The 4,330-nt window shown below is 36.5% G+C and overlaps 1 long non-coding RNA gene across 2 annotated transcripts; it reads right to left on the reverse strand.

Annotated features, from left to right (window-relative positions):
* Positions 1 to 417: 417 nt before the first annotated feature.
* LOC148860843 (uncharacterized) lies at positions 418 to 3,980 on the reverse strand. Of its 2 annotated transcripts, XR_016112469.1 has the most exons (5): positions 3,896 to 3,980; positions 3,703 to 3,776; positions 1,551 to 1,670; positions 640 to 708; positions 418 to 533 (listed from the first exon to the last, which is right to left on the reverse strand). It is a non-coding gene; the product is annotated as an uncharacterized LOC148860843 (long non-coding RNA). The 2 variants fall into 2 exon arrangements; XR_016112468.1 differs by lacking the exon at positions 3,896 to 3,980 and having other exon boundaries at positions 3,703 to 3,841.
* Between the last annotated feature and the right edge of the window lie 350 nt (positions 3,981 to 4,330).

Raw genomic sequence — 4,330 nt, forward strand, 5'->3', positions numbered from 1 at the left:
CAAGTTGCAATTGCATATGCTCATTAATTGCACACTTTCTTTTGTTATATTTGTGCAAGGAGGAGGAAGAGGGCCTTCCAATTACTGATCAGAAAAGGAGGCATGTTCTAGCATTAAAAGTATGGAAACTGGAAAGTGCTTACTACTAAGTGATTTCAATTAACTCAATGAAACATTCAGCCTGGTTTCTGGTTTTGGTTTTTGGGATTCAAGCACCAAGTGGGATGAAATAAAATTGAGTTATAAAACATCTTTTAGTTCTAACTGCCAAATATTACTAAATGGGATTTCAAGTTTCGATGAACCACTTGTTTCAGATATCTCATATCCACTTTGAGATAATACACTACCATATTAAGTTTTCAAGCTGCTGAGAAAGTCAAAGGTAGGTTATAGTGATTATGAACACAAACAAAATAAAGAAAAGGGGAATCTATTAACCCAATTTTAACATCTGCTGAGAAAGTCAGTTGAAAGTTCATCCATCTCAATAAGATCTTCTCAGGTGGTTGATTCACCAGCTCCTCCACATCCTAACGATTTACGAACAAAATACAACATATGAACTAAAAAGTAGCAAATAACATTTCATAAAAAATCACAAATAAGCAGAAAACTTCTATAAAAAGGCTATTTCACCTTACTATCATCAACTAACTCCACCAATTGAGGTGTTTTCCTCAAATTGAGGTCCGCCCATAGTTGTATCTAAGGTTAAAACATCAAAGTAATTGTTTCAATTATAGAAAATATTACTTACATAATTTTCAGTTTATATCATCACCATGTGCTCAAAAGTCAAAATAGAAAAATGGCTTTCAAACAATTACAGTCCAGAATCAAGACTTAACACTCTAAAGTCTAAAGAAAGCTCAAACTTCATTCATATAATGGTGATGTTTAGATGACAACCAGAGCATACCTTAATGATTTGAGATATCAACCGAAGCACTAGATGACAGAGAAAATAAAAAGCACAGAGAATATTAACATTCGTACTGGCCAGAAACTGCTAGCACTTAGGAGCACCCTACCAACTTCCATAACTTAGTAGAGGGAAAAAATAAATTTAATCAAAATCAACATGATGCAACAAAAATCCACCTCAAAATATACATTTGTTCATAGATTGCAATATGCCAACGTAATTATAGAGGAAGAAAATAACAAAAATCCAACCAAAGTCGTCAGAAGGACCAAATAAATAAAAAAGAATGTGCAGTGCAACAACACAAAACATGTAACTTAACATTGTACTTACCGAGCATATGGTATCGACTACTATACAAGCAAGGGCAGAATAATGAAATATACATAGATAGCAAACTCCAATCTTGTTTGAAGCTTACAGGCTTTCTATCATGCACTTTTTAGGTAATCTTCAGGGTTCATATGAAAAGAACCTAATAGAATATTAGGTTAATAAGTTTTACTTCTTTGTACTTTGGCATGGAATAGAATATTCAGAAAACTATCAAAAAACTAGTGACAGGACCAAATATTCTTGAAAATAGAAAAGAACTAATGACTAAAACGGCATGCATACTTACCCTTCAATGAAGTCCTGCATGCTAATATTAACTACTGTACATCCAATAGCCTTAGCAGAATCGAGGCATAGTGTAAGATTTTCATTCCTTTCCCAAGGGACTGCCACATTGATAAGTTTACTACATCAAAGAATATGCCTTCAGATTACAAAGCCCCAAAACCAAGAAAGAAAACCATCTCCAAATTCAAATTAAAGCAAAGGGTCTAACAAGGAAATCACCATAGAAGAACGCCATCTTTTACAATCTCGAAGAAATCATTAGTGGAAGGATCTAGCAAATGATCTTTCTATGATATGTGTAAAGGTGTATTATGTGTAACTCTATTTTATGTTGGCCAATAGATGCTTTGATTCCGAGACAGAGCGAGTAATGGGCATATAATCGTATTAGTATGTAATGTAGCAACTGTCACCAATTATCGCCCATAAATGATAGAATGTAATATAAAGTGGTGGTCTTTAGGATGTTTGGGATGTAGGACTGAATTGAAGGAAAATATTTCTGTTATGGGGGAGGGGGGAGGGCTATATATAGTGCGGTCAGAAGAGGTAAAATGCCCCGTTTCTTTCACTGTTCAAAGTAACATGATAAGCAATTTTTTTTTTTTTGATCAGCAACAGAAAAATTGAAATATTAATTTAGAATAGAAAGATGCAACTAGAGGTTGTAAAAAAAAACAGCAAACCCAAAAAGCTAGCCCAAATTTTCACATGAGCCTAAAACATGGGTTGTCTCTGAATTCCTTGTTTAGCTAGGCCATCTGCCATGCTGTTTGCAGATCTTCTAATCCATCTTATTTGGATAAGCATATCTCTAGAAAGCTATTTTTCAGTGCCTGAATTCATTCCTTAGCTGCCAAATTACCCCTTCCTCAGTTTTATCAGCAACATGCCTAGTTCAGATTTTCCGCACTACTGCGGCTAACCCTACTTCCTGCAGGCGTTGGTTGCAAATTGCTCGAGGGAGACGATGATAGACTATCGTTTTGGTCCATCATCTCCCCATCTCCGTTGGTCACGTGCCTACTTAAAAGGGCGCGTGGCTTTTTAAGGTTTGAGTCCACCCGATTTAAAAAAGTCAGCCCATTCACTTGCCTAGACCCATTAGATCCTGATGGGCCTTGGCCCAACACTCTATCCCTTTGCCAGTCACGTGTTTACTTAAAACATGTGACTGGTTGACTAGCCTCGGTTCATTGGACCAGACTGAACCAGCTCACAGGATTGGCTTGAACCCTGAAACCTTGCCGACCTTTGTTCATTTTGTTTTGAAATTTGAACTGGAACAAGCCCGTCTCCATTTAATTCCCCTGTCACCGATTGAGCATAGGACCTGCCATCCCTCAGCCCACCTTGCCATGCAGACTTTCCCCAAGTGTTTAAATCATCCTCTTTTTTCTCTTTTTTCTTGGGAACCTCAGTTGCCTTAACTTCTCTTGTAGAGACTACACTGCCTTGCAAACCACACAACCAAGCCTGTTTTGTCTCTTCATCTTCCTCTCTTCTTCCCTCCTTTCATAGCTGGGCTTCAATGCAGGTAGCAAGCCAAATATAAATAACACAGTTAAAAATAATTCTAAATAGAATCCTTTGAAACACTGCTTAACCCAGAAATTCAAACAATAGATAAAACGAGAAAGAAAGATCACAATATGGGACACAATGAAATTATCTTGACAGAGTTCTGTGAAACCTGAATTGAACAAAAAGGTACACTGGAAGGTCTTCTAAATAGTTACTGTGAACACTAAACCCGATGCCACTGATAAGCATTATACATCTATAACTATACTTATATGAAATTAAGCCAGAACAGAAGCATAGACTTCGGAATAGAAGAAGGAAAAAAGAAGAAAGCAAAAAGGAAAATAGGCCTACCGATTAGCCAATCAAAAGAACTAGAGATTTTCTTTTGAGGCAGAGAGTAAGCAAGTTCTCCAAACCAAAAAAAAATGAGGGTAACCTAACTAAAATCAAAAGTGAAGCCGTTCAAATCTCCATTCAAAGACAAAAAATGGAAACTACAAAAAACCAGAACCAATGGAAATGGAACAGATCAATGCATTTCGTTGTATAAGAAATTAGAAAGAAAATAGATCAATGGAACCAGATCTTAAGAAGAGCGAGCATTATCGAGCCAATAACCTTACCCTGCGAGATTGTGAAAAAAGACTCTCTTAAGAACTAGATCTGTCTAAACCTGTTGTTCAGTGCCGCAGAAAGACTGTGATGAAGAAACCAGATATTGAAGAAGACCCAAAGAGAAAGAACTAATAACTTCATTCGGCGATCATCAGTGAAACAGGGATATGTCAAGAACTGGAATTGTGAATAAGGCCTTACCGTTCTGTGCCCTAGGATAATATCTCTATTGGCGAGTCCTTCTCACTTCAGTGCCGTTGGGAAAATAACAACGAGACACTCTTAACGGTCATAATTCACAGGTTCACTTTGATTTTTCATATTACAGGGAAGTAAAATTCAATAAAACCGCTCAAAAAAATTTCAATAAAACCGTTGGTTTCTACTTTCTAGTTTCTACTTCATTGTCTTGGCACCGATTGGACTTGTTGTATCTTCTAGCTTTGGGCTGTGCTTGGATTTAACAATAAAATAAGAACTTGACCCAAGCCCACTTTACCTTTAATCACTTATCCACTGATGCATATATATGTATGCACTTCGTGTAGAAGAAATATTGTTAGTTTATATTTAATTATTTTTGTGGTAAGGCACAAAATATTTGTTTAAGTCCCAAAATCTTCTTCGGGCAGAGAT

This window comes from Nelumbo lutea, chromosome 4 (assembly GCF_056320005.1).
Source record: "Nelumbo lutea isolate HS-2025 chromosome 4, American lotus-T2T, whole genome shotgun sequence".
In the NCBI taxonomy this organism is placed as follows: Eukaryota; Viridiplantae; Streptophyta; class Magnoliopsida; order Proteales; family Nelumbonaceae; genus Nelumbo; species Nelumbo lutea.